The 7,485-nt window shown below is 46.2% G+C and overlaps 1 pseudogene across 1 annotated transcript; it reads right to left on the bottom strand.

Annotated features, from left to right (window-relative positions):
* Positions 1-5,717: 5,717 nt before the first annotated feature.
* On the bottom strand, positions 5,718-7,132 carry LOC146172633 (uncharacterized; annotated as a pseudogene). The gene is made up of 2 exons (XR_014702231.1): positions 6,857-7,132; positions 5,718-6,706 (listed from the first exon to the last, which is right to left on the bottom strand). The product of XR_014702231.1 is annotated as an uncharacterized LOC146172633 (transcript).
* Positions 7,133-7,485: the final 353 nt, after the last annotated feature.

Raw genomic sequence — 7,485 nt, 5'->3', positions numbered from 1 at the left:
GCGGCCCAGCACAATACACTTGAAGCCTGACAGCCGGATCCCCTCAAGGGCAGCCATATTGGATTTCCAGTGGCGCCGCCTATAGCCCGTGAAAGTTGCGAATAGTGCTCTAGAAGATTGGGCAGTGTGTCGACCGCGCCGCGAAATGCATGGGAGCGGGGGGCCGCTTTTGCGATGACGGAGGCGCCGCAGCGCAGAGGGCGCCACCAGCAACTGGTGTGTCAGCCGTCCGGGCGCCCGCGTATGCGCGCTGTGCAGCAGGGTGGACACCGCGCGCACTGTACGTTCTTGTTTGCTTGTGCGTCGTCTCGGGCTGTTCGCGACAAGATTTTATAAATATGCCGGTCAATGGGGCTCAGTACTGTTAGCAATCACCTAATTTATTTTCCCTTTTGGCCGTCGGCAACACCTCGCGGAAGCAACATGACAGGAGCTGGGCTCCGAAGAAAACAGCTTGGAGAGGGCGTACAAATTCAGACTCGCACACCACACTTCACTCGCCGTACAGCTTGCTTTAGCATTCCTGAAGCACCTAATTGACGTCCAGAAATGCACTCGTTTTGAAAAGAGGGCTGTGCGGAGACAGGATGTATGAAGAAGTCAAACATGCAACATGTGCGTTCGAGCGCTGACTAAAGCTGGCCACAGTAACCCCATTATCAAAACAGTCAAAAATGGTATATTCCGTTGTTTCACGCGCAGACTATGCCAACTACAGTAAGTCACCTGAAGCCACAAGAAAAGTTGGCATTCAGTTCGAATGAATTAAATATGGACTACCCCGCATAGAGGTTGAGACATGAAAAATGAACGACACTACACCAGGTAAACGGCTACTAAATAACTAAACACAGTGAGTCAGGAAAGGTGGAAGAAGTGGGAAGTAAAGGATGCACAGAAAAAAAAGAAAAGAAACGTGTCGCCTACAAGGGAGGGAGAAAGGAGGCACGCAGCGCCATGAAAAGAGCGACCGCAAATGTCAACAATTGTGCGGCGCAGCAAACGCACGACAGAGCAAGTGTGACAGTTACTGCGCCTTTCCCTTCCTGTGAACCAGTTTAACCATTTTATTTTATTTCCATAAGTTGGAACATTGTTGTAACGGGTAGCTTTAAGTACCCAGAGATGCGCGCTATACTTAAGACATTTAATCTCAATGCATTATAGTTTGACAATGACTTAATTGTTCCAGAAGATGTTTTCATTCTAGGTAGTTTTTATTCTGCGTGCTCAAGCAACCGGTAATATGTAAGTCATTGACCCCAGAAGATCGCTCTAGTCCTGTTTTGGTGCACATATAAAAAAAAAGAAAAAAAGAATAGCTTTGAAAAAGAAAGACCGATGGAAAATAGAGGACGCAAAGGCTATAGTGTACGCCTAATTCGCTTCCGCTACATGATCCTTCAGCGAAAGAGAGGTTGCGAGGCCGGCACGGTTTTTCGCCATGAACAAAAACTGCGCCATAGGCTCCAAGCTATAGTCGCAATTTACCCGAAAATTTGGCTCGGGTGTACGATCCTTTTGGACGCCTTTGCATTTCAGATTTTTCAACCTCCATCTAAAATGTGGAGGTTCAAAAATTTTACCTACTTAGAGCACCAGAAAGCTCACACTTGAAGTAATGAAATTTCATGTGTTTTTGCGGGTTCGCTCTTTGCAAAGTTAAGCGAACCACGACAAGAGTTCTCAAAGGGAAAATAATTGAATTCTCTTGAAAGTATTCCACGTGTAATATCAACCTTGTTAACAATTATAGCCTGATTAGTTCTGTAAAGAGTAGCCGCGGCAAGTAGCCCGATTATAGCCCGGCAAGCAGTAGTTGGCGAGTATATCCAGTCGATTACTCACATTTCATACCACACACTCGAAGAATAAACACGCATTAGTGTCCGCATCTGAATTCGGCCTTATATTAATTGCATGTGTATTTGGTGCCCGTCACCGTTTTCGCATTTTTCGTTTTCTTGCGGTGCGCGCCAACAACTGCATCATATCTGCCAATACGACGCGCAATTATAAGTGTTTTCTTTAACTCTGTACCATTCCATGCCAGTAAAGCGTCCGCTCTCAAGTGCCCACTATGAACGTATTCCCTCGTATACGTATGTGACAGGTTTAATTTTTCATATTTTATCTGAAGTATTGCCCTAGCTGTACTTGACATTTTTTTAATCTAAACAGCTGCTTCACCCTTAGGCCAGCGGCACGTAAAGAAATGTCCGCGATATATGTATTTGTTAATCACGAACAGAGAATAAATGCTTGAGTTGCGTATATGTTCCTTTTTTTTTCTTTTTGCCGCTAAATACCGCAGTGCTTCATATTAGAACGGTAATAAATAAATGTGTTTTGCTCGCACACTGTATTTGTAATTTCTATAAGCGGTGATTAGGGAACATACAGAACACCTATTAAAGAGATATATTACAGATTACTGACGATTTAAGATACACGTTGTTATTTATTAATGAGCACAAGCTGCAAAATGTAAGTAGGTGTTCGTGAATAAGGTTCGTACAAAATAAGCTGTTCCTAAGAGACCTTACGAAGCACAAGCTTTGATTCGCATGTATTTTTCTCCGCGTGTTAATAGCGCTCCTCGGCAGTAGCCTTTATTCCCTTACTGGAAGAACGAATGAAAAACACCACGCATCGTTGAAAACATTAAGTACAAGATCATCTGGACGATTTATGGCTGTCCGCAGGAAGAAATGTTGAAAGCGTTTGAAATAGTGATTCAAACATCGCGCGCTGCTCCGTGCCCAAGCGAGCACGGCGTCTTCAAATTAACGTAACGGAATGGCAGGGATGAGTTTAAGCACTTGTAATAAGTAGCCCTTTTATTAAATATCGCACCATTTGCGTAACGTGTCAAAATAGCTCCAAAGAGAACCGCGCCCCTCCTCTGTACCCCCGCTATCCCCGCGGCCGCTACGCGCCGAGCGGCGAACGTGGCACCCCTGTTGCACGTCGCTCCCTCTTGCGGGAGTCGGTTCCTGTCATCGCAAAAGCGGCCCGCTCTCCGGCGCCGGTCGTCACACTGCCCAATATTCTAGGGCACTATAACCTAGCTCAGCCGTCCAGTTGTTTCTTCCAATGACTAGGGGCCCGATCCTCGATATTCGCCTTCCCCTGGCGGCGCCTGATTGTCTTTCTGATTGGCTCTGAAAAGAGTCACGTGCTTCAAACTTGTGGCGCGAAACCATCAGTTGAGGCAAGCACTTTTAGCAGTTACGTCAAAATGGCGTAGCCGTGAAAATTGATTTCAACCGGAGCTATCCTTGTTGTCTGGATGACAAATACGAATGATTTTGGAGTGGAAGCAAAGTTACTGATGGTGGTTTGGAGAACACTTACGCTCGATTAACCAATGTGATGAAAATAATGGCATACTGGGAAGGAGCCGATGCTCAAATTTGATTGGCTGGAGCTATGTCACGTGAACCACGTGATACGCAAGCATATTTAGGTTACGTCAAATTGACGCGTCATGACGTAACTGATGTGCCGCCATTACCGAAAATGCTGACGTTTAGCCGCCATAATTTCGCCGAGTGGCGAGGCGCCCGAATTATGCTAATGAGACTGGGTGCGTTCCAATCAACACCTCCTAAACTTCTTCCAGGCCTGCGCGTCACGTGCCTCGACGTCAGCTACGTCACCACTGCCCGTCCCAGGCGACGCGCCGCTTCCAACTCTCCCCTGCTTGTTGGCGCTTGCTGCGTAGCCGCGCTCAGGCTTTCCATGAAGCTACGCGTGGTTGGTGCGCAAGTGACGTGTAGATGTAGCACATTATCGTTGAGATGTAGGAAGAGTTAAAAAAAATAGAAAAGAATGAGAACGTTTGACAAATAGCATGTCGTGACGTTCGCTCCAGTTAAATAAATGCAAAATGCTTAAAAGCTTTACAAATGGGGACAAATTGACAAATAGCATGTCGTGACGTTCGCTCCAGTTAAATAAATGCAAAATGCTTAAAAGCTTTACAAATGGGGACAAAATTTATTTGCGGCACAAATGATGAAGCACAATAAACAGCCAACAATTGCTTTCATTATCACTTTTTGGTGACAGTCTTTAATTTGCGTGCTTTTGCATCAGCTTTTGCAGCAGCAGTGGCAGTATCGTTCCTGTCTTTACAATAATTGTTCAGGATTATATTTGTAGCACATTTTGCTGCCATGTTAATTACAAGTTCTGGCTCATGGCCGTTTTCACATGTGCACAGTTCTTCGAACTCTGGCAGGCTTTTAATCACAAGGTGCTTCACAATGTCCCTGTGATTAGACATCTGCAAGAAGTTCGTGGCATTTTCGGGCTGCAGCAATTTTTTTACAACTTCGGCGTGCATAACGATGGTAACAACACACGCACTGGGAAATTTTAAGCCCCCTCGACTGAGGTTCGCTGTTAGTGAGTACATATCCGTGTCTCTCTCGTCATCTCTCTCAACAACAAGCTTTTCCTTGCAGGTGTCGCACTTCAAAACTTTCAAGACAGAGTGCGCGCAAAAGCCTGCAACATAGCCAAACACAGCAACACGTGAACTCAACTTGTCTAAGTCTTCAGACTCTACGTTAATGTCGAAAGACGCTTTATGTGGGGCACTTTGTGAAGAAGCAGTGTCTAGCAGATCATCATCGCTTAATGCCGGAAGGGTGCTCTGCAGTCGCAGCCTGCCTTCACATTCATAAAGTTGTCGGATGCTAATGTGATAGTGGCCTCCTGCCATTTGCCTGTACTGACCGAACCTGTGTTCGAGACCATCTGTCTGCACCTTTCCGAGAAGTACGTACTTGTAACCAAGTTCAACAGTACAGTACTTTGTGAACTCCAGCAAAGCGTAGGCTGAATGCCTCCAAGCAGTAAGAGTTTCTCTTGTGAGTGTACCATTGTCATGCTTATAAAACTCCCACACGTCCAACCAAGTCACTAAGGCACCCAAGAAGGTCAGCTTAGGGTCATCTGTCCTTGATGAAGCTGGCTGCTCGTAAACATCTCGATGGTGATACCCTTTGTGCGGTGTTTTAACATTTACAATTTTCCACCATCTAACGATTACTCTAACAAAATTTGCAGTCTGCTTAGCATGTTGAAATGCTGGCAAGTCACTGTGGGCATCTAATGCTTCAGCCACAAATTCATTAAATACCTGTAAAGCGAGCTTGACATTCTGTCTCTCTAAGTTGCTGGGGTTCAGTGCTTTTGAGGAGAGGTGGTAGCTGTATTTTAGGAGCTGCGAAGCTTCAAGCTTATGAAGCTCACGTAGTTCCTTGAAAGAAGCCCACTGTATGGCATCATGATGCACTGTGTTATTTGAAAGGTCAAACAGTGGGAAATGAAGGTTAGTTCCAGGATTTTTTTGATTTAACCAGTTGTTTCTAATGCACTTGAGCAAATGCACGGCATCTACAACATAAAATAAAGGCCGTGATGCGTCAGCCGGATTCGGATAAGCTATTTTCAGCTTGGGGGGACTTGAAAACATACTAAGGGCTTTCCTGTTGATCGAATTGTTATCCGACACAACAGCTAGCACTCTGAATCCAAGTTTTTCAAGCCCGAGGATGACTTCCTTAAGCACTTTGTGCAGAGACTCGGCATTCAGCGTTCGCACAGGAAGAATGTGTACAACTTCTCGAAAAGAGCTGAGCATGCTTTGCAACATAAACACATGCGCGGATGTAGCGGCCACATTGGAGTTTGCCGCTGCTCCACTGATATTGCCACCTTTATAATCAAAAAATGGTTGGATATGGATTTCATCTACCATCAGAACAATATCTTTTTCATATTGCTTCAGTTGTTTGGATCTGTGGGCGATGTACTTCAGAAAATTACCATTCCCAGATTCATTTTGCGGTGACAACTGAAATGAAGAGCAGACATTTCTTATTGTACTCGGATGTGGCAAGACAAGGACACAAGATGACCTAAGGAACTTGTATGCGTGAGGGGATATGGTGTGCAAAATAGAAGCAAGCACCATAATCTCTGATGAATATTGGATGCGTTCCTTTACAAGCAATGTCACCTGTTCTTTCAAAAATCTAATCATATCCCTTTTGCTGTCTGTGATGTGTTCCTCAATTTTTTCCAGAAGAGCACAAACAATATCTGGAAGGCCATCAGAAGGACACTCGTCGCTCTCAATGCATTGCATTCGATTCAATATTTCCAGGAGAACATTGCCATCCATGACCTTATTTGGCACCAAGTAATTTCCAAAACGCTTCAAACTTTTGCCCAAGAAACACACGCTTAACTCCATATCAACGGAGATGGTCACGGATGACTGCAAAACAGGTGCACTCTCGTTCACTATGTTCAAAAACAGCGCACAGTTAGGGCGATGAATGACTGCCCACACATCAGGTACACACACTGTCTTCAATCGTTCTTTCAGTTCAGGAAGCGAGAAAAAACTACGCTTAATTTCTTCACTGTGGTAGGAAGCTGCGGATTCAGAAATCGCACGAGCAAGGTCTGATGCTTCTCGGCGTGTTCGTTTGCTATCTGGTGATATTCTGGAAGGGCAGGCGTCTTGCTTTGACAAGTAGGATGGGCATCCCGGAAAGAGAGCAGGCACTGATCCTTTTCGAAGCCGGGGTACTTTCAATGAAACCTCGAGCACTCGCCCGGTCCTGGGATCCGTGTACGAAGTTTTCCGTTCAAGGCATGACTCCTCGAAGTGCAGTGCGCATACCTGCATGCAAACAAAAGCGAAGGCATACTGATAATATGCGACTGCTAGAGCGAAATACCTGCTATATACTGTTCTCGTTCGATAAAAGGAATAATCGAATTGCGCTTCAAACGTAGTCTAGAAGCACAGTGTAACAAACAAATCTCTTACCTTGTTATTCTCTGTAGGAATAAAATCCTTCCTCGGTATCGCCCGCAGCCACTTCGTGCGTTGCACTTCGTCCTTCGGGAAGGAAAACACTTGGGCTTTTTCCCCTGTTCGGTAATTGCTTGAACATGCCGGTACACAACACTTGTTCGGCATGTCAAAACCAGCATATGCCGCAAAACATGGGCGCACAGCAACCAAATAGGGCAAGAAAACACACGCAGAACAGCAGCCCACTCGCACACGGCACAAAGTAAATATGGCGCGCGGCTGACTGGTGCGCCGGGACGCCGGGGACCATGGAGGAAGGAAACAACTTAGGAGAGGCCCTTGGAGAAAGTGTGGCGGAAGTGACGTCAAAATTTAGGGTTGGCCAAGTCGGGCCATTAGCAACGGCGACGCGTTGCTATGAAAACTCGGGCCACTAGCAACAGCGTTGCTAAGGGCCCTACCTACGTGAGTGTCGCGGAGAAAGGTTAAAGGTGGAGGAGAGACGTTGCAGCGCCCGGTCGCGGCGCGGCCGCGCCGGCTTCAAAAAAATGACGTCAGGGCCTCTCCTAAGCTTTCCTTCCTCCATGCCGGGGACGCAGGGAGTAGGCCGGCAGGAAGTGACGTCACGTCGGAGCGCGCAG

Source organism: Amblyomma maculatum, chromosome 11 (assembly GCF_055883805.1).
Source record: "Amblyomma maculatum isolate TAMU_Amacu chromosome 11, ASM5588380v1, whole genome shotgun sequence".
Classification (NCBI taxonomy): Eukaryota; Metazoa; Arthropoda; class Arachnida; order Ixodida; family Ixodidae; genus Amblyomma; species Amblyomma maculatum.
Note: the sequence above shows the minus strand (reverse complement) of the source record. Positions and strands in the feature narration are given on the sequence as shown.